This window comes from Choloepus didactylus, chromosome 2 (genome assembly GCF_015220235.1).
Source record: "Choloepus didactylus isolate mChoDid1 chromosome 2, mChoDid1.pri, whole genome shotgun sequence".
NCBI classification, from domain to species: Eukaryota; Metazoa; Chordata; class Mammalia; order Pilosa; family Megalonychidae; genus Choloepus; species Choloepus didactylus.
In genome coordinates, this window is record NC_051308.1 from 15,841,085 (window position 1) to 15,865,048 (window position 23,964).

At 37.0% G+C, this 23,964-nt stretch overlaps 2 pseudogenes; both read right to left on the reverse strand.

Annotated features, from left to right (window-relative positions):
• Nucleotides 1-374: 374 nt before the first annotated feature.
• LOC119522471 lies at nt 375-767 on the reverse strand (annotated as a pseudogene).
• A 13,153-nt stretch (nt 768-13,920) lies between these two features.
• On the reverse strand, nt 13,921-15,229 carry LOC119522449 (annotated as a pseudogene).
• Between the last annotated feature and the right edge of the window lie 8,735 nt (nt 15,230-23,964).

Sequence of the window (23,964 nt, forward strand, 5' to 3'; positions counted from 1 at the left end):
TTCAACCCCATCTGTAACTTTATATACCAAGTGTATTTCTTGTAAACAGCATATAGCTGAATTTTCTTTTTGTCCATCTGATAATCACTGCATTTAATGAAGTATTTAATCCATTTACATTTAGTGTAATTATTGGTATGGTTGGATTTAAGTCTCCTATTTTGTTATTTGATCTTTATTTTTATGTTTCTCAGTTCCTCTCATCCTTCCTTCTTTTGTGTGACTCATATTATTTTCAGTATTTTATTTTCTCTCCTCTTCACTTTTTTTTTCCAAAGTTTTTACAGTTTTATTAATCCTCTGGTGAAAAATCTGCACAATCATGGATCAAGTCATTGAAGAATCTTTATTCCTTCTGTTATCCAATCTCCAGCTCACTTTTTGCCAGCACCAACATTGGCCTTTGCAGTCCCCCTGACTTTCTTCATTCTGTTCTTGTGTTCATTTTGCTGTTTTCTGTAGGTCTTTTTCTTCTCATACAGATCATGTCTTGCAAGTCTGTGTTTGGGTTCATTTTTCTTTGCATAATCCAAGGAGTCATAAATCATGCCAAAGCCAGTTGTCTTGCCACCACCAAAATGGGTTCTGAATCCAAATACAAAGATGACATCCGGTGTGGTCTTGTACATTTTGTCTAGTTTTTCCTGAATTTCTGTCTTAGGTACTGTTGCCTTTCCAGGGTGAAGGACATCAATGGCCATTTGTTTCCACCGAAGCAGTCAGTTGGTCATGAATTTCCTGGTCCAGGTGGTTACTGTGTCACTCATGATGGCTGGTGATCCTCAAGCAGACAGAGAGGAAAAGAGGACCAGTCTGCACTGGCCAATCATATCAACACGCACAGAAGGACCTCTATTCACTTTTTAGTCATATCTCTTTGTGTTATTTTTCAGAGATTGTTCAAGAGATTATAATGGGTATCTTTTAGTTACCACAGTATATCTTCAAATAATATTCTCCTTTATAAGTAGTGTAAGAACCTTACAACTGTATGCTTTCCTTCACTCTTTCCACTCTTTATGTTCTTATTCTTAGTTTTTTTCTTCTTATATTATAACCCTAAAATACTTTATTCTTTTGCTTTAAAAAGACAATAATTTTAAAAGAAATTTAAAATATATTTAGAAGTTAAAGATATTTTAAAGGATTGGTTTTTTTTTACTCAGATATTTACCCTTTCTTCTAGTCTCCATTCCTTCCCATGTATTAGTTTCATCTGCTCTCATTTCCCTTCAATGGGAAGAACTTGTGGACAAATTCTATCAGCCATTGTCCATCTGAAAATGTCTTTATATTGCCCTGATTCTTGAAAGATATTTTCACTGCATATAGAGTTTTAGAGTGAGTTACTTTCTTTTAGCGTTTAAAGATGTCTTTTTATTTTCATCTGTTCTCCATTGTTTCATGTGAAAATTTATCCATTATTCACCATATTTGATGTGTTTTTTTTTTCTTTACTGCTTTTTAGTTTTGCTCTTTATTTTTGTTTTTCAGCTGCTTGATTATGATGTACCTACAAATTTGGGGTAGGTGGTTTGCTCAGTTTCTTGGATTTATGAGTTGATATATCTAATCCAATTTGCAAATTCTTAGTCATTATCTCTTCAAATATTTATTCTCTATTCTCTCTCTCCTCTCCTTCTGGGACTTTAATTATCCATACATTAGACCATTTGATATTGTTCTACATGTCTTGCAATATGTAGAACAATACATACTCTGTTCTGTTTTTTTTTTTTTTTTACAATCAGTTGTTCACAGTACCATTATACAGTTGTACATTCATGACCACAATTAATTTTTGAACATTTTCATTACCACACAAAAAAAGAATAAGAATAAAAAATAAAGTAAAAAAGAACACCCAAACATCCCATTCCCCCCATCCCTCCCTATTATTCATTTACTTTTTGTCCCCATTGTTCTACTCATCTGTCCACACACTGGATAAAGGCAGTGTGAGCCACAAGGTTCACGCACAGCATGAGCTATATAGTTATACAATCATCTTCAAGAATCAAGGCTACTGGGTTGCAGTTCAACAGTTTCAGGAATTTCCTTCTAGCTATTACAATACACTAAAAACTAAAAAGGGATATCTATATAACTAAGAATAACCTCCAGAATATCCTCTTGACTCCATTTGAAATCTCTCAGCCACTGAAGCTATTTTGTTTCACTTTGCATCCCCCTTTTGGTCAAGAAGATGTTCTCAATCCCATGATGCCAGGCCCAGATTCATCCCTGGGAGTCATATCCTGCATTGCCAGGGTGATTTACACCCCTGGGAGTCATGTCCCACATAGGGGGGAGGGCAGTGAGTTTACCTGCAGAGTTGGCTTAGAGAGAGAGAATCCACATCTGAGCAACAAAAGAGGTTATCTGGGGATTCAGAACCAGACCCCAGAGCCTGGGGGAACACGGCCATACCTCCTCACACCAGCCAAGAATTATAGGCTAACAGGAGTCACCTGCTGGGCAGAAAAGCACAGTGACCCGAGGCATCAAAGGGTGGAGCAATTTTCTAAGACACACCCACAGGGAAACCAGATACTGAATATTTCTTCCCTCTGGGACCTGAGCCTGTTCTGGTCTGAGAAAACCCGATTTGGATAACCAAGGAAACCATGCCTACACAACAGAAAATTACAACCTACACTAAGAAAAACAGTTATGGCCCAGTCAAAGGAACAAACGTACACTTCAACTGAGATACAGGAATTTAAACAACTAATGCTAAATCAATTCAAAAAGTTTAGAGAAGATATTGCAAAAGAGATAGAGGCTGTAAAGGAAGCACTGGACATGTATACGGCAGAAATCAAAAGTTCAAAAAACCTACTAGTAGAATCTATGGAAATGAAAGGCACAACACAAGAGATGAAAGACACAATGGAAACATACAACAGCAGATCTCAAGAGGCAGAAGAAAACACTCAGGAACTGAAGAACAAAACACCTGAAAGCCTACACGCAAAGGAGCAGATGGAGAAAAGAATGAAAAAATATGAGCAACGTCTCCGGGAACTCAAGGATGAAACAAAGTACAATAATGTACGTATCATTGGTGTCCCAGAAGGAGAAGAGAAGGGAAAGGGGGCAGAAGCAATAATAGAGGAAATAATTAATGAAAATTTCCCATCTCTTATGAAAGACATAAAAGTACAGATCCAAGAAGCGCAGCGTACTCCAAACAGAAGAGATATGAAGAGGCCTGCGCCAAGACACTTAATAATCAGATTATCAAATGTCAAAGACAAAGAGAGAATCCTGAAAGCAGCAAGAGAAAAGCAATCCATTACATACAAAGGAAGCTTAATAAGACTATGTGCGGATCTCTCAGCAGAAACCATGGAGGCAAGAAGGAAGTGGTGTGATATATTTAAGATACTGAAAGAGAAAAACCACCAACCAAGAATCTTGTATCCAGCAAAGCTGTCCTTCAAATATGAGGGAGAGCTCAAAATATTTTCTGACAAACAGACAATGAGAGACTTGGTGAACAAGACACCTGCCCTACAGGAAATACTAAAGGGAGCACTACAGGGTGATAGAAGACAGGAGTGTGTGGTTTGGAACACAATTTGGGGAGATGGTAGCACAACAATGTAAGTACACTGAACAAAGGTAACTATGAATACGGTTGAGAGAGGAAGATGGGGAGCATGTGAGACACCACAAGAAAGGAGGAAAGATAACGACTGGGACTGTGTAACTTGGTGAAATCTAGAGTATTCAACAATTGTAATAAAATGTACAAATATGTTCTTTTACGAGGGAGAACAAGCAAATGTCAACCTTGCAAGGTGTTAAAAATGGGGAGGCATTGGGGGAGGGATGCAATCAGCATAAACTAGAGACTGTAACTAATAGAATCATTGTATTATGCTTCCTTTAATGTAACAAAGGTGATATACCAAGGTGAATGCAGATAAGAGGGGGGAAAAGGGGAGGCATGTTAGACACTTGACATTGGTGGTATTGTCTGATTCTTTATTCTACTTTGATTTAAGGTTATTTTTCCTTTTGCTGCTTCCTAGCTGTCTGTTTTTTTGTTGTTTCCTCTTTCTTTTGCCTCTCTACCTTCTTTGACTCTCCCTCCTGCCTTGTGGAAGAAGTGTAGATGCTCTTGCTTAGTATGAGCAGAATGTTCAATTAGGATGAACTTAAATGTTTGGAAATGAACAGGGGTGTCGGTAGCAAGATGTGAGAATAACTAACAGCGCCGAATGGTGTGTGAATGAGGTGGAAAGGGGAAGCTCAGAGTCATATATGTCACCAGAAGGAAAGTTGGAGGTCAAAAGATGGGAATGTATAAAACGGAATCCTATGGTGGGCAATGTCCATGATCAACTGTACAAATACTAGAAATCACTTCATGAACCAGAACAAATGTATGACAATACAATTAGAAGTTAATAATAGAGGGGCATATAGGGAAGAACTATATACCTATTACAAACTATATACTACAGTTAGTAGTATTTCAACATTTTTTCATAAACAGTAACAAACGTACTATATCAATACTAGGAGTCAACAATTGAGGGGGTTGGTTAGGGATAGGGGAGGTTTAGAGTTTCCTTTTCTTTTTTTCTTTTTTCATCTTTCACTTTATTTCTTGTCTGGAGTAATGAAAAGTTTCTAAAAATTGAACAAAAATTAAGTGTGATGGATGCACAGCTGTATGAGGGTACCCAGGGGCAAGTGATTGTACACTTTGGCTCTTTGGATAATTGTATGGTATCTGAACAATCTCAATAAAAATAGAAAAAAAAAATTGATCTGAACCATACTAAAACCTTAATTCAACACTGGGTAAAATAAATGAAAAGAAATTCAGGATAGAAGAGATATGAATAACCAACAAAACATAGGAAACACATTCCACTTCACTAACAAATAAAGAAATGAATATCAAAACAAGACATACCCTTTTTATGGACTTCTAAATTTAATTTCATTTAAATCTAAATTAAAGTTGTTTTTTTAACCAATGATAATCTTCAACTTTTCTAGAAAGCAATCTGGCATCAGGAGTCTTAAAACCATCACGCCCTTTAACCTAGTAATTATACGTTCAGGAATAATCTGTTCCAAGGAAATAAACAGCAACATTGGGGATAAAAAAATTATTTCCAAAGATATTCAAGATAGAGTAATTTAAATTAGATACACACACAAAATCGTACTAACTTTAATGTCCCTAAACTGAGAACTTGTTACATAAATTATAATACATCTAGACAATGCAATTTTTTTTGCTGTTAATAAAAATAGAATTTTCAAAGAATATTGAGTAACATGCGAAAAATTCTTATGACATATATCAAGTGAAAAACAAAGGACCCTTTTTTTACAGTACTGATTCCAATTCTGTTAAAAAAATTTAAGTATAAGCACATGAGGTGATGGCAAAGAGGCAGCAAGAATCAAAGGTATTAAATAAAATTAAGAGAGGGGTTACAGGTAATTTATATTTTGTGTGTTATGTTTTTACAGTCTTCAAATTCTCCACAACTGTAGCCCAAAGTACAGCATGTGATCAAAGAGGAGCTGGGAGGACCTTGTTTGGAAAAAGTGAGATTCGAGCAGGCACTGGGCTAGTCTCTGCTGGAGATAGTGGAGAAAGATGTGGCATTAAGCAGACACAGCAGAGGCCAGAGCTCGGGGTTGACCACACAGGACTTGAACCTAGAGTGAAGAGAAGGCAGCCTGGAGCACCAGGCTCTGGAATGAAGACTTCTTCAATACCAGGTGGGGCTCCTTGATACTAGTAAATAGTTCTCATTTTTCATATAAAAAATTAATCCATTTTTTTCAAGACTTCTTGAAAAGGTGCACCAAATTCTTGTGAGGGGTGGTGCTATGGCATAGGTAATAGCTGACAATACTCATTCTGAAAAAATTAAAACAAAACCCCCAAGCAAACAAACCAACCAAGAATGCTATTAAAATGTCAAAGATTAATTTTGGTGATGAATGCACAACTATATAATGGTACTGTAAACAACTGAATGTATGTTTTTGTATGATTGCATGATATGTGAATACATCTCAATAAAATGAATAATAATTAAAAAAAAAAAAGAGATTCTCTGGGGTGACTCTTAGGTACAATTACAAGTAGGCTTAGCCTCTCCTTTGCAGTAATAAGCTTCATAAGGGCAAGCCCCAAGATTGAGGGCTTGGCCTTTTAAATTGGTAGTCCCCAAGGTTTGTGAGAATATCAGTAATTCCCCAGGTGGGGAAGTTTAATACTACCACATTTTTCCACAGTCCCTCAAGTGAGCTTTGTGAATATGTTTTTATTCTCTGTCCACATTACTCTGGGATGTATTGGGGCTTCACACTAACCTGTACAAACCAACCAGATCTCACTCCCTATTCAAAGTTCCATGTAATTATAGTGTTTGAATAAACTGACATACAAGTTAAATTATATAGTGTGCTACAGAAAATATAAATTTTGTACCAAATAAACAGCGCTTCCTTTGGTCTCATACATAAGTTGAAGTTTTAAAACACTGTTCTTCATATAATAACATAGTTAGTCATTCACCACCAGAATCTATGTGAGGACATTTCCATTTCTTCTGCAATGAAAGAGGAAGAGGGGAAAAAAGAAAAAAAAAAATGACTAAAAGAAAAAAAGAAATACAATAAAAAGGTCAGACAACACCACTAATGCCAAGAATTCCATACCCTTTCCTTACATCCCCCTCTTATATACATTTAGTTTTAGGTATATTGCCTTTGTTACAATTAATGGAAGCATATTACAATGTTATTGTTAACGATAGACTCTAATTTGCATTGATTGTATTTTTCCCCAATACCATCCTATTTTCAACACCATGCAAAGTTGACATTCGTTTTTTCTCCCTCATGTAAAAGCATCCTTATCACAATCATTGACCCCTCTAAGTTTCACCAAGTTATACAGTCCTAGTCTTTTATCTTATATCATTCCTTCTGGTGTCATTCATACCTCTAGCCTTCCTCTTTCAACTGTACTCACAGTCATCTTTTTTTCACTGTACTTACCATATTGTGCTACCATCACACAGTATTGCGCTATCCATTTCTGGATCTATACAGTCAATCCTCTTAAACATTCTACACTCCTTCAGCGTCAAATGTCCCATCTCTACCCTCTTTCTATCTCCTAATATGTTCATTTGTACACTCTTCTCCAAACCTCTCTCTCCTGTCTTTTCCTATCTGTAGCACTCCATTTGGTATTTCTTTTAAAGGAGGTCTCCTGTTCACAAGCTCTGTCAGTGTCTGTTTGTCTGTAAATATTTTAAACTCTCCCTCATTTTTGAAGGACAGTTTTGCTGGATATAGGATTTTTGGTTGTCAGTTTTTCTCTTTCAGTTTCTTGAATATATCATACCAGTGCCTTCTCACCTCCATGGTTTCTGCTGTGAGATCTGCACTTAGTCTTCTCAAGCTTCCCTTGTATGTGATGGATTGCTTTTCTCTCACTGCTTTCAGAATTCTCTCTTTGTCTTTGACATTTGAAAATCTGATTAATAAGTGTCTTGTAGCAGGTCTGTTTTGATCAGTGGAGACTGAAATAAACAGTATTTTCCTCTAGACAAGTGTATATCCCTTGTGTCAGGCCACTAGATTAGGAGGCTGTGTCAGTGAGAACTTCAAAATAACTATGATAAGATGCTAAAGAATCTATGTAAAGGTGCACAATATGCATGAAAAGACAGAGAATTTTAGCAATAAGATAGAAGCTGTGTACCTATAAAAGAGCCAAATGAAAACATCAGAAGTAAAAAGTATGATATGAGAAAAGAAGAATTGATTAGATAGGCTTAACAGCAAAGTGGATACAGCAGAAAAACCAGATCAATGAACTGGAAGATTTATCAATAGAAAGTATCCAAACTGAGGGGGAAAAAAATGGGGGAGAAAACAGAACAGGCAAAAATACAAAAGTATGTCAACACACTCTGTTGAAAATGCCTATGAGTGATGTCATCAACATAGCAATGTCAGCTACTGAAAACATCTCTCCAAAGATTCAATGAAAAAAAGGGCAATTCTGAATTGTTTGAAACCCTGAAGGAGGATACAGACGGGAGAAGAACCCTGCAAATGCCAAATTGAAGACACAGGAGAAATATCAGGTAGGAATCTTCTGTCCCACACCAGCCAGTCCTCTCCCTGGCCCTTCACTCAGTCTCAGTGTGGGAAAGGCACAGAATCAGCAGACGGGACCCCTCCCACAAAGAACACAGACTATAAAATGTCTCACAGTACTGAAATGTACCCCCACCATTTGAAGACCTGGAGGACAGGGGAGGATATCTCAAGGCCCAGATCAGTGAGGGACAGAGAGACTGAGAAAACATGGACAGAGACTGTTTCCAGCCCTAGATCTGAAAGTCCTTCCCCCACCCTTGAGGGAAGCAGCAGCTGGCGGCTGTTTCCTTGCCTTGGGGACAGTTTGAATACTGGTCAACTGAGGGAGTACTTTGCTACAGGTGGAGCCACATATTGAGCCAGACTTGGGCTGGCAAATAGAGGCCATAGGACTCCCACAGTAATCATCTTAAAAAGATGCTTCAGTCCCCTTCCTAGGACCAAAAGAGCTGGTCTACATGCCCTGTAGGGAAACCCAGCCCTGTCTTGGCTGAGAAATACTGTTAAAGCAGGGCTTTAAAACAAACCCAGGTCTTGCTGGGCCAGTGGAAAGCAGAGTACCACCAGAAGCTAGCAGATTTGTATTACCACACACAGTGAACTTTCTGGGGTGCTCAGTGCCTAACTCCCATCCCTATGGCAGACTACCATGGGTGCATGATTCTTGGGAGAAGACTGGGGGGGGGGTGCAGAACCAATCTGACAACTGGCCAGCAAGAGAAAAAAAGAAAAGATAGAGATCAAAGACAACCAACAAGAAAACTCTAGCCAAAAGTGAGAAAACGACTTCCAGATTAAACTAATCAAGAAAATCAGATGCCTAGGCAGGAAAAAATCATGAGCCACACCAGGAATCATGAAGATATGGCCCAGACAAAGGAACAAACTAACACCTCAACTGAGATTCAGGAGTTGAGGCAATAATTAAAGATGCTTAAACAAATCTTCTAAATCAAATCAATAAGTTGAAAGAAAATGTGACAAAAGAGATGAAGGATATAAAGAACATACTGGGTGATCATAAGGAAGAATTCATAAACTTGAAAAAACAAATGACAGAACTTATGGTAATGAAAGGCACAATAGAAGAGATGAAAAACACAATGGAGACATACAATAGCACACTTGGAGAGGGAGAAGAAAGGATCAGTGAACTAGAGGACAGGACACCTGAAATCCTACACACAAAAGAAAAGATAGGGAAAAGAATGGAAAAATATAAGCAGGGTCTCAGGGGCCTGAATGACAACAGGAAGTGCATGAATATACCTGTTATAGGTTCCCAGAAGGAGAAGAGAAGGGAAAAGGGACAGAAAGAATAATAGAGGAAATAATCAATGAAAATTCCACAACTCTTACAAAAGACAAAAAATTATAGATCCAAAAAGCTCAGCATACCCCAAGCACAATTGATCAAAACAGACCTGCTCCAAGACACTTATTAATCAGATTTTCAAATGTCAAAGACAAAGAGTGTAACTGCAAAGGTCATGTGACCATAGATGGGTGGCTTTGGAATTGGCAGCCAGACATATATTAATTCTGCAACTTTGGCTTGTGCTTATTGTAGAGATACTCAATAGAGCTAGAGCTAGGCTGACACAGGCAAGAAATCTTTTGAAATTTTTTTTTCAAGGGAAACATCCATTTTGATAATAGCAATACCAGTTTGTATTTTGCCAGTTATGTAAGGAATTGACAGAATGATTCTAATTTTTTCCAATGATGTTTTAGCAACTTTTTATAGGTTGGGGATGTGTGTGTGCATCTTAATCCAGTTCTGGTTCTACTTCAGAAAGTTCCTTCAAATAAATGCCCTCCTCTCTTTTATTATTGCTAGTGCTCTACTTTAAGTCCTCATTATTTCTGAATTGGATTATTATAATATCCTCCTCTTTAAGGCCCTGCCACTAGTTTTTCCTTTCCATCCACCATGCATACTGTCAGAATAATCTATCTAAAAGTGTTAGCTTATAAATATGTGTTTCTCACCAGACTGAGTTCCTCGTGTTTTATTCATCCATGTTTCTCGAGGTCCTGGCACTATACTTAGTATATAACAAATATTTTTAAATGTCTGTTGAATGAAGTATGGATAAATTAATGAACCAATATTAAATAACTGATATCTGACTTTGAAATGTTTGCAGATATCCTCCCTATCCCATTCCTCCACCATGCCAACTAATTTTTGTGTGTGTGTATGATTAAAACAATAGTCTTGGCTTTGTGTTTCTCTCAATAGTCCAAAATTTGAAACTTTAGCCTAAATATAGAAGAGCATGGCTTTAGCCATCAGCCTGGATTTGGAGAAACTCATAATAAAGAAAAGTGATCCTGTGTTGACTCAGATCATCCATAAAATGAAAATCCACTTATAAAATGTGAGAATTAGCTGCACATTGTATGTTAGTATTTTTAATCAAAATCTATATGATCTTTTGTATTTCTTACCTTAATTATCCCTTATAACTGATAGCCCATATATATTGCTTTTAATTTTTTAGATTTTTTAATTAGAGAAGTTGTGGGTTTACAAAACAATCACGCATAAAATACAAGATTACCATACACCACTACCAATACCTTGTATTGGTGGGGGACATTTGTTACAAATGATGACTGCACTTTTTTATAATTGTACTATTTAAAAAAAAATAGTTTTGTTCACACACCATACCATCTATCCTAAGTGTAAAATCAGTGGCTCCTGGTATAATCACATATTTATGCATTCACTACCACAATTTATATGAAAAAATTCCCATTTCTTCTTAAAAGAAAGGAAAAAAAAATCCCATACACCTCCTCATATCCCCCTATTATTGACATTTAGCTTTGGTGCAGTGTCTTTGTTACAGTTGATGAAAGACTATTACAATGTTACTTGTTAACTATAGACCTTAATTCGCATTAATTTTATTTTTTCTCCATACACTACCCCATTATTAACACCTTGTAATAGTGACATAAATTTATCCTAGTTCATGTAAAAACTTTCTTATATTTGTACAATTAACCCCCATCATCATTTGCTCTAGGTTTCACTAGGTTATACACTCCCAGTTTTTATCCTCTAGCTTTCTTTCTGATGACATAAATGAACCTAATCTTCCTCTTTCAGTCATACTCACACTCAGCTTTGTTAATTACACTTACAGTATTGTGTTACCATCACACAGTATTGTGCTAACCATTTCTGAACCTTTACAATCAACCTTATTAAACATTCTGTGTTCCTTAAGCTTCACTTGCCATTCAATCTCTGCCCTCTTTCTATCTCCTGATAACCGTATGCTCTCAAATTTAACTCTCAGAGTTTGCTCATTATACTTAGTTTATATTAGTGAGTCCATATAGTATTCGTCCTTTTATTTCTGACTTATTTCGCTCAACATGTCCTCAAGTTTCACTTATGTCTTTGCATACATCACGACTTCATTCCTTCTTATGTATACACCACAATTTGCCCTTCCACTCATCAGTGAATGGACCCTTAGGCCACGTGCATCCATTGGCAATCATGAATAATACTGCCATAAACATCAGTATGCAAATGTCTGTTCATGTCCCTGCTTTCTATCTGTGTCCCTCCTTTGTACTATTTTTTAAGTAGTTACTTTTGTTACAATTGATGAAAGATTATTAAAATTGTACTGTTTTCTATTGTCCATAATTTACATTAGGTGCATTTTCCCCATATACCACCTTATTATTAACACCTTGTATTAGTAACATACACTTGCCTTAATTCTTGTAAAAAGATTCTTATACTTGTACTATTAATGTATTCCGTCATCTACAATAGGGTTTATTGTTTTGTACAGTCCTGTTTTATCTTTTAATTTTTATTCTAGTAATATATACTTCCTAAAGTTTCCCCTTTTAACTACATTCACCTCTATAGTTCATATAGTTCAGTGTTGTTTATTACACTCACAATAATGTACTACCATCACCACCATCCATTTGCAATCCTTTACTATCAACTAAATAAAAACTCTGTACAAGTTAAGCATCAACTCTCCATTCCCTAATCCAAATCTGTCTCCTAGTAACCTATATTCTAGGTTCTATCTCTGTGAGTTTGCTTATTATAATTAGTTCATATCAGTGAGATCATACAATATTTGTCCTTTAATGTCTGGCTTATAGCACTCGGCATAACGACCTCAAGGTTCATCCATGTTGTTGCATGCATCAGAACTTCATTCCTTTTTACAGCTGAATAATACTCAATTTTATGTATATATCACATTTTGTTTATACATTCATCAGTTGATGGACACTTGGGTTGCTTGCATCTTTTGGCAACTGTGAATAATGCCACACATTGGTGTGCAAATATCCATTTGTGTCCTTGTTTTCAATTCTTCTCTGGGCGTACACCTAGTAGCAGGATTGCTGAATATGGTAATTCTATACTTAGCCTCCTGAGGAGCTGCCAAACCATCTTCCACAGCGGCTGCACTCATTCGTTCCCACCAGCAATGAATGAATGTTCCTGTTCCTCCACAACCTCTGCAACACTTGCAATTTTCTGTTTTTTTTTTTTTTTTCAATAGTGGCCATTCTATTGGTGTGAAATGATATTTCACTGTGATTTTGATTTGCATTTCCCTAATAGCAGTGATGTTGGGCATGTTTTCATGTGCTTTTTAGCCTTTGGAGTTCCTCTTTGAAAAAATGTCTGTTTAAGTCTTTTGCCCATTTTTTTTTTTTTTTTTTACATCACAACTTTTGTTTATTATGTGAATTTTTACAATACAAACAAAAAAATACAGAAATGCAATATATGAATACAGCTAAAAGCAGATGGTAACTTTTTTTCTTTTCAAGAGGCCATGATTCCCATTTCTAGTAAAATAAAGAGACTGCACATAGGTAGAAACAGGTTGGTCGTTAGCTTCACAATTTTGCCTAGAAATGATCTATAAATGCATTTTCCCCCTGCTACTTACCATAAAGTGTAAAAAGGGAGTTAAGGGAAAGTTTCCGTGTTGGTTCCTACCATATGAAAGATGCTATACTCTATTTTAGCAAGGCCAATATATGGAAAATATCTAAATTAAATGTTATTACAAAAATGAAGCAGTAATGAGATTCTGGCTAAAGAGGGCACTAAATGAGAATAGTATATATTTAAAAGAATCCAAAACAAACAAACAAACAAACAAAAAGGTTGTTATAAAAAAGCTCTAGGTGCAGTGTAAGCATATAGGTTTTTTTCCATGTGTATTTTTAAACAATGGAAGTGTCAAAAAATAGGGTCAACTGTGTTAGACTAAATTACATTATTGTATAGGCTGCATTGAATGGAACTTCTGTATTATAATTATCACAGAGAAGCATAGTTTGCTTCATATTATGGCAATTGATCCTCAGTGAAAAGCTTCCAGAGTCCTTTTATTTCAGAATATCCTGTAAACAATCAAACCACAAGAACATGATTGTACAACAGTAAAATGTTCTCTTGCATTAAATTGAAGACATCTGTTTTTTTTTTCAAAAAAAAAAAGGAAAAAAAGTAGGAAAGGTACTTAGAGCCATTACTTTCTAAGTACACAACAACCCTAGACAATTCAAGGCATCTTAATCTCCATCAAGAACAACAACAACAAAATAATAAGTTTGTCATGTTGTTAAATCCATCACTATGGATAAAACTGGTGCAAATTGGTCAAACGGATCCAACAAACACTGATGTCCAAGCTGGCATATTGGCAACTAATACGTAACTGGTGGTCAATAGAGGGTTTAAAAGATCTTCCCTTTCTTCTTGTTCTTTTCCAAGTTTCTCGAAGAGTTCTGTTGTTCTAATACACGTTGTTGAGCTTCCCAGTTTGCTTTCTCATCTTCAAACTGACGACATTTTTCCTCTAGTTCTTTGTGCTGTGCTTCCAAATTCTTTTTCATTTGCTCATGGCGCCGTTGAAGCTCAGCTTCAGAATCCTTCAGTTTCTGAACTTTTTCTTTGACCTTCATCTCAAACACCTGCTCCATCTCCATCTCCATCTTCTTCATCTTGGCTACATGCTCCCTTCTTTCTTCCTCCATCTGTGCCAGAGGGCTCTTAGTAAGTTGTCCTTTATTCTTGTTGTTATCAACTCCGTTTTAAGTCACAGTTGCCAGTTTTCTGCTTCTGTAGTTCTCATAGTGTACATTATTAGTGACATCTTTCAAGTCTTGCATGTGTGTTCTTATCAACATATTTCTCAGAATTGTAAAATCACAATGTTCACCATTTTCAACTTCAGCAACACCCCAAGGATACTGCCTTCCTCTGACCCTTTTGCCATTAACTTCAATGATAGTATTACTACCCACCACAGCAAGAGGTAGACGGTCCTTTATCTTTTTAACAAGCTTATTTTCTTCTTCATCATCTGTTTCAGGAAATTCATATATTTTAATTCTATGTTCTTAGATTTCTTTCATTATCTGTTTTTTAAACTGTTGGCACTCCTCTGGTGTGAGTGTGTCTGCTTTGGCAATAAGTGGGATGATACTCACTTTTTCATGTAAGCGCTTCATAAACTCAATATCCAATGGTTTAAGTCCATGTCCTGAAGGAGCAATGAAATATAAACAGCACTGCACCCTGTTGTCAGGCATTTGTCGTCTGTTCACTCGAGATTCTGCATTTAGGTAGTCCTCAAATTTACTATCAATGTAGTCGATGACAGGCTGCCAGCAATTACTGTTATCCACTGCATCTCCAGACCCCGGGGTATCAACTATTGTGAGCAGCAACTGAACACCACCTTCTTTGATTAAAACTTTGGATTGTTCCACCTGTACAGTCTTTTTTATTCTATGGGAAGGACCTGGATACTCTGGAGAATACAAATCTGTGAGAAATAATGAGTTGATTAATGCTGACTTTTCCAATCCAGATTCACCTACTACCGTAAGTGTGAATTCAAACCCTCTCTTCACAGATTTTCTGTATACTTGATTTGGGAGATTTGCAAATCCCACATAGCCTTCAAGGTTCTTCTGTTGCCTTGGTGCTGCTGTTGACTCTCCTCTCCTCAGCAGGAGCGGATCTCGTACTGACCGACATCCCTTCCCCCTCCGAGACCAGCCCAGACGCAGCGTAGCCCGCCGATTCTCCAAAGCCGCCTACGCCGATTCCGCGGTGTAGCCGCCTGGCGTCGCTGACCCGTTTATGCACGCGAGAACAGGCGGACTCCTCCACTGGCTCCCGCCCACCTCCCGCTCCCGCCTGAGTCTTTTGCCCATTTTTAATTGGGTTGTTTATCTTTTTGTTGTTGAGTTGTAAGATTTCTTTATACATTCTGGATATCAAACCCTTATCAGATATGTGATTTCCAAATATTTCCACCCACTAAGTAGGCTGTCTTTTCAATTTCATGACATCACTTTCTTTGTGATTTGAGGAGGTCCCATTTATTTATTTTTTCCCCTTCATTGCTTGTGCTTTGGGTGTAAAGACTAAGAAATCATTGCCTACCACAAGATCTTGAAGATTCTTCTCTACATTTTCTTCTAGTAGTTTTATGATCCTGGTTCTTATATTTAGGTCTTTGATCCATTTTGAGTTAAATTTTGTGTATGGTGTAAGATAAGGTTCCTCTCATTCTTTTGCGTATGGATATCCAGTCTTCACAACACAATTTGTTGAAGAGACTTTTCTTTGCCAGTTGAGTTGACTTGGCAGCGTCATCAAAAAGCAATTGCCCAGAGATATGAGCGTCTATTTATGAACTCTCAATTCTATTCCATTGTTCACTATATCCATCCTTAGGCCAGTACCATGCTGTTTTGACCACTGTAGCTTTGTAGTATGCTTTAAAGTCAAGGCGTGTGAGTCCACCAACTTTGTTCTTTTTCAAGATGTTTTGGCTGTTTGGAGCCCCTTACCCTTCCAAGTAAATTTGATAATTGACTTTTCCAATTCTGCAAAGTAAGCTGTTGGAGTTTTGACTGGGATTGCATTGAATCTGTAAATCAATTTTCATAGAATTGACATCTTAATGATATTTAGTCTTCCAGTCTATCAAGATGGGATGTCTTTCCATTTATTTAGGCCTTCTTTGATTTCTTTTAGCAACATTTTGTAGTTTTCTGTGTACAAGTCCTTTACATCCTTGGTTAATTTATTCCTAGGTATTTCATTCGTTCAGTTGCTATTGTAAATGGATTTTTTTCTTGGTTTCCTGCTCAGATTATTTATTATTAAGAATAGAAACACCACTTATTTTTGCATGTTGATCTGGTATGCCACCAATTTGCTGAACTCATTTATTTGGAAAGTTTTCTACTAGCTTTGTTGTAGAGTTTTCAGGACTTTCTATATATAGGGTCATGTCATCAGCAAATAGTGAATGTTTAACTTCTTCCTTTCCAATTTGGATGCCTTTTATTTCTTTTTCTTGTCTAATGGCTCTGGTGAGAACTTCCAGCACAATGTTAAATAACAGTGGTGATAGTGGGCATCCTTCACTTGTTCCAGATCTTTGAGGGAAAGCTTTCATTCTTTCACCACTGACTACAAAATTTGCTGTGGGTTTTTCATATATGCTCTTTATCATGTTGAAGAAGTTTCTTTTTATTCCTGTTTTTTGAATTGTTTTTATCTAGAAAGAAAGCTGGATTTTGTCAAATGCCTTTTCTGCGTCAATTGAGATGATCATGTGGTTTTTTGCCTTCATTTTGTTAATGTGGTTTATACATTAATTTATTTTCTTATGTTTATCTGCTCTTGTGTACCTGGGATAAAACCAACTTGATCATGGTGTGTAATTCTTTTAATATGCTGTTGGATTCAGTTTGCTATATTTTGTTAAGGCTTTTTTGCATTTTGGGAAATAGGTCTGAAATTTTCTTCTCCTGTAGTATCTTTATCTGGCTTTGGTATGAAGGTGATTTTGGCCTCATAGAATGAATTAGAGAGTGTTCCCTCCTCTTCAATTTTTGCAAGAGTTTAAACAGGATTCGTATTAATTCTTCTTGGAATGATTGGTAGAATTCACCTGTGAAATCATCTGTTCCTGGGCTTTTCTTTGGGAGTTTTTTGATGACTGATTCAATCTCTTGTAATTGGTTTGCTGAGGTCTTCTATTTCTTCTAGAGTCAGTGTAGGTTGTTCATGTGTTTCTAGGAATTTGTCCATTTCATGTAGGTTGTATAATTTGTTGGCATCCAGTTGTTCATAGTATCCTTTTATGATCTTTTTTATGTCTATGGAGTTAGTTGTAATGTCCTCCCTCTAATTTCTGCTTTTATTTATTTACAGTTATTTATTTTCTTTGTCTAGCTAAGGGTTGTCAATTTTATTGATCTTTTCAAGGAACCGATTTTTAGTTTTGTTAATTCTATTGTTTTTTTTTTTTTTTTAAATTCAGTTTTATTGAAATACATTCACACATCATACAATCATCCATGATATGCAATCCACTGTCCACAGTATGATAACATAGTTATGCGTTCATCACCACAATCTATCTCTGAACATTTTCCTTACATCAGAAAGAACCAGAACAAGAATAAAAAATAAAAGTGAAAAAAAAAACACCCAAATCATCCCCCCATCCCACCCCATTTGTCCTTTAGTTTTTATCCCCATTCCTCCACTCATCCATACACTAGATAAAGGGGGTGTGATCCACAAGGTCTTCAAAATCACACTGTCACCCCTTGTAATCTACATTATTATATAATTGTCTTCAGGAGTCCAGGCTGCTGGGTTGGAGTTTGGTAGTGTCAGGTATTTACTTCTAGCTATTCCAATACATTAAAGCCTAAGAGGTGTTATCTATATAGTGCATAAGAATGTCCACCAGAGTGACCTCTCGACTCCATTTGGAATCTCTCAGCCACTGAAACCATTTTGTCTCATTTTGCATCCCCCTTTTGGTCAAGAAGATACTCTCAGTCCCACGATGCCGGGTCCACATTCATCCCCGGGAGTCATACTCTGCGTTGCCAGGGAGATTTACACCCCTGGGAGTTGGGTCCCACGTAGGGGGGAGGGCAGCGAGTTCACCTGTCGAGATGGCTCAGTTAGAGAGAGAGAGGGCCACATCTGAGCAACAAAGAGGTACTCAGGGGGAGACTCTTAGGCACCATTACATACAACTTTAGACTCTCCTTTGTGGTAATGAGCTTCATAAGGGCAAGGTCCCATGCTCAAGGGCTCAGCACATCAAACCACCAGTCTCAATGTTTGTGACAACATACGCTAGGGGATCCGCATCTCAAAGTTTAGAGATAGGCCTTACAATTCAGGGATAGAGTTAACTGCTGTAAGAGCTTACAATCTAGGTACTATTACAATTATTGTGTCCACGTTAGGCTATGTTCTAAGATTCAATTCTGAGTTTACACATTGTAGTTAGTCCATATTGGTGAGGCATCATTGCTCTCACCATGTTTTCTCCAACACTTTTACTCCTATATATATATTTTCCTACAATTTTATAGACTTATATTCACATACCATACATTTATCCACAGTGTACAATCAGTTGTTCATGGTATCATCATAAAGTTGTACATTTATCACTACAATCAGCATTTGAACATATTGATTACTACAAGAAAAATTGTTTTTTTTTTTTTTTTTTTTTTTTTTTTTAGCAATAAGAAAAAATGTTAAAAAGAAAAATAACATGTCATACAATACAATATACTACTAAGGACAGCAAATAACACCACTACCAAGAATCCCATATTACTCCCCTATATCCCTTTCTCATATACATTTAGCAATGGCATATTGCCTTTGTTACATTTAATGGAGGTATATTACAATGTTACTGTTGACCATAGACTCCAGTTTGCTTTGATTATGTTTTTTCCTGAATCTATTGTTTTTTTAATTCTCAATTTAATTTTTTTTTTCTGCTCTAATCTTTAATTCTTCCTTTCTCCTTATTTGTGGTTAGTTTGCTGTTCTTTTTCTGGTTCCTCCAGGTGTGCAGCTATGTCTTTGATTTTAGCTCTTTTTTATTTTTAAATATAAGCCTTTAGGGCCATAAATTTCCCTCTCAGCACTGCTTTTGCTGCATCCCATAAGTTTTGATATGTTGTGTTCTTGTTTTCATTTGTCTCGAGATATTTACTGATTTCCCTTGCAATTTCTTCTTTGACCCACTGATTGTTAAATAGTGTGTATTTAACTTCCACGTATTTGTGAATTTTCCAGTTCTCTGCCTGTTACTGATTTCTATCTTCACCCATTATAGTCAGAGAAAGTGTGTTGTATAATTTCAGCCTTTTTAAATTTATTCAGACTTGTTTTGTGACCCTGCATGTGATCTATCCTGGAGAATGATCCATGAACACTTGAGAAGAATACATATCCCATTGTTTTGGGGTGCAATATTCTGTGTATGTCTGTTAGGTCTCGTTCATTTGTCATATTATTCAAATTCTGCTTCCTTATTGATCCTCTATCTAGATTTCTATCTGTTGATCAGAGTGGTGTACTGAAGTCTCCAACTATTATTGTTGAGATATCTGTTTTTCCCTTCATATATTTTGGGCTGCCATGGTTAGGTCCGTAATATTTATGATTCCTATTTCTTCATGGCAGATTGCTCCTTTTATTAATATATAGTGTCCTCCTTTATCTCTTATAACAGTTTTGCATTTAAAGTCTATTTTGTCCAAACTTAGCATAGCTACCCCATCTCTTTCTTGGTTACTATTTGCATGGAATGTCTTTTTCCAGCCTTTCACTTTCAACCTATTTGGTCTTTGGATCTAAGATGAGTCTCTTGTAAACAACATGTAGTTGGGTCATGTTTTTTAATCCGTTCTTCAGATCTCTGTCTTTTGATTGGGGAAGTTTAATCCATTAACATTCAGTGTTATTACTGTAAAGACAGTACTTACTTCAGCCGTTTTATCCTTTGGTATTTATATGTCATTTTTTAAATCATATTTTTATTGTGAAATATAACACATATACAAAAAGATAATATCTTTCAAAGTATGATTTAACAAGTAGTTATGTAGGAAATTTCCAAAAATGTTGAGTTACCACACCATAATTTCAGTTATTTCCTTATTGTGAAATATAATACAAAAAGGTGATAACTTTCAAATTACAATTTAACAAGTAGCTATAGAACCAATTTCAAAGAATGCTATGGGTTACAGTTCCATCATTTCAGTTCTTTCTTTCTAGCTATTCTAATACCCTAGCAAATGATAGTTTTTTTGTCTCGTTTTTTACCCTTTTAGTTTCCCTTACTGATAATCTTCATTTCTTCACACTATTCCAAGCCACTCTCTTCAGTCTTTTCCTTTCAACATGCAGAATTCCCTTTAGTATTTTTTGTAGGGTAGGTCTCTTGTTGATAAACTCTCTCTGTTTCTGCATTATCTGTGAATATCTTGAACTCGCCCTGATTTTTGAAGGACAGTTTTGCTGGATAAAGAATTTTTGACTGGTAGTTTTTCTCCTTCTGTACCTTCAATATATCATACCACTGTCTTCCACCTCATGGTTTCTGATGAGAAGTCAGCACTTAGTCTTATTGCAGATCCCTCATATGTGACAAATCACTTTTTTCTTGCTGTTTTTAGAATTCTCTCTTTATCTTTGGCATCTGACATTCTAATTAATATGTATCTTGGGGTAGGTATATTAGGATTTATTCTGTTTTGAGTACGTTTCGCTTCTTTCATTCACCCAGTGCCCATATTTATGTCTTCCATAAGCATTGGGAATTTTTCAGCTATTTCCTCAAATATTCTTTTTGTCCCTTTTTCCTCTTCTTCTCCTTCTGGGACACCCATGATGTATATGTTTCTGTACTTCATGCTGTTACTGACATCCCTGAAAGCCTGCTTAATTTTTTATATTCTTTTCTCTATCTGTACTTCTGTCTGTAAGATTTTGATTGTCTTGTCTTATTCTGCCTATTCAAATCTGCTGTTGTATGCCTCTAGTGTAATTTAAAATTCTTCAATTTGGCCTTTCATCCCCATAATTTCTGTTATTTTTCTATTTATACTTTCAAATTTTTCTTTATGCTCACACAATGTCTTCCTAATATCCTTTATCTCTTTAGCCTTATTTTCCTTCATCTCTTGAATAGACGGAGGTTTGTTTGCATTTCCTTGATAAGTTGTTTCAAATTTTGTATCTCCTCTGAAGTTTTAATTTGTTCCCTTGACTGGGCCTTATGTTCCTGTTTCTCAGTTTGGCTTGTAAATTTTTGCTGATGTGTAGGCATCTGAATATCTTGATAAGTTTATTCTGAAGGTCAGCCCCTCTCTCTTCCTAGTGTTTTAATAGTGATTGACTTTGTCTTAATGCCCTTCTTTGATATTTAGTCTGCCTTATTCTAGACCTTGAGAATAGCCCATGTTTAACTGATCAGATTTTTTCAACTCTTCTTCATCTGATTCTTGCCCTGAATATGAAGTACAGTTTTTTAGATTGCACTTTTTGTGCAGTTGTTTCACCTCCAGGAGAAAGCTTCCTTTCCTCTTTTCTTTTACCAGGAATTTTGATATGCTCTATTTGTTATTGTGCAGAATTTTCTCCCCAGATCCTATGATTTGTTGAAATTCTTTCATTCACCCAGTGCCCATTTTTCTTGCACTTTTCAGTTCTGGGAACCTCTTGTCTTTCTGCAGTTCAATTTAACATCCCCCACCACCTCCTTTTTTTTCTCTCCTTCAGGTGTTTTTGCCTCTGGTTTTTTCCCTGTCAGAGTATCCCACCTGGAGAATCAGTTGGGGTTAATCCAGAAAGGTAGATCATGCACAAAAAGTCCATTTTGTATTTAGGTGGTCCAGCCAACAGAAACTGGATTGAGTGAGTGCACCACTTTTCAACCACAGCTTCCCCCTCACCCACTGGGGGCCTTTATGTATGTGGCACTCCTAAGTGGCTTGTGTTCTGTCCTGGGTCTCTGCAGACTTGGGACATGGTGCCTGGATATGAATGGGGTTCTAACATGCCCCTGCAAGTGGCTCTAAAATCTGTGTCTGCAGTGAGAGGGAGGGATCCCAGCCTTTCTGTCTCTGAAGGATTCCCAAGCTTTATGGACCAAGTGAGGGGGTGGGGGATGGCACTGGTGTTCTAGGATAGCAATCTCCTACCTAGTTTTTTCCTTTTTCTTTGCTTCAGCATTTCTGTAGTCCTTCCCCATTTCTCTACAGTCCTCCGGAGTTTTCAGCAAGTGGTGTTTGTCCTTTTATTCACTGAATCTCTGGGAAGGCTTTTTCAGGGGATGCCTTATGTCACTACGTTGATGACATCACTCCGATAGCCCATATTTTTGAATATGAAAAATAACTGGTAACACTAGTGGGACTGTCAGAATAAACTGTTTTATCTTTTTAAGTTTCCAAAGTGATATTTAGTCCAGTTTGCATTTCCTCGTGTGGGACTCTGCAATAGCATGGATTAGCATATACAATGTTTTCTGCTCACTCTAGATTTAGAACTCTAGCTTATTTGCCATATTTTACAATATTATTCACAATATTAATTTATGTTAATATAGCTATTAATAGGGATAATAGTTTGGAAAATATTAATGGGCTTTTTTTGTGGTCATGATCTCCTTAGTCTGTCAAAACAGCAATCTGCAGGAAGTCAGGGAATGCAGTTAAGAACTGTAATAGAAGTACAAAAAGAAAACAGAGAGATCTGGGGGGACGGGGCCAGCAAGGCCGAACCTTTGGGTGCGGGGAGAGAAGCGAACAAGCCACCTAAAGTGGGCCCAGTTGTAGGGACCGCCGCCGTCTCCTCCTCCTCCTCCGGCTCCAGCTCAGCCTCATCCGGCTCACTTTCATCGCTGCTGGCCTCCTAGTCCCTGGCAACTACACACAGCTAATGGCCGCCGAGTCACTCCGCCTCTTCTCGCCTCACCAATATAGGAACTACAACTCCCAGAAGACACTTTGGCCACAGCCCCATTCTCCGCCAGAGAGAGCTCAGCGCAAGATGGGGAGACCAGGAAAGGAGACAAAAGTAATGACATCCTGGAAGCTGGAAAGCACCAGTGGTAACTGACTTGGCAGATCCAAGAAAGCTGAGAACCAAGCTGGCCTTGGGGGATGGTGAGAATCAATTTGATCTAGACTGCAGAAGCCTCAAAGAATTCAAGAGTGATCATTGGCTGCCAGCCCTTTACCCTCCAGGCAGGATACTGGAAAAATCTATTCAACTCAAGAGGAAAGATCCATGGAGACTGACATCAGAGAGAGCACCAACGAACTTCCCAAACCAGATAACTCTGAAGTAAAATTCTCAGTTGACAAGCCCCAACCACATGCCCAGGGGTACCAAATGCTCTCTTCTCCCCTCACCCTTAAACATGAGCAGGCACCAGTGATTATGTATCTCAGGAAGGCTGCTAATATGAGTGGTAGAGCCAAAAGAAACATGCAAAAGTAGAGAAAGTGTCAGTATGAGGAGAGAAGAAAACTTTAAAAATCCATCAATTTTCTCAGATAAAAAGAAAAAAATACTGTATACATGAAATAACAGAATGCCATAAAAAAAAAGTAACATGCAGAATACAAAATAGAGCTCTTGGGAAATAAAAATATAACAGTATAAATAAAGTTCTCACTAGAGGAGTTGAAAGAGAAAAGTTTAAGAGAAAACAGCCCAGGAAGTTCAATACCTGAATAATAACAGTTCTAGGAAAAGAAAACGGGAGTGGGGGGTGGGGTGGGGGATGGGGGAGAGACCTGAAGGGAGAAAATAATCCAAAAAATAATTACAGACAACTTCCCAGAACAAAAGGATGTGAGTTTTTAGATTAAAAAGGCCCACCATGTATGTGCACAGAATAACAGATA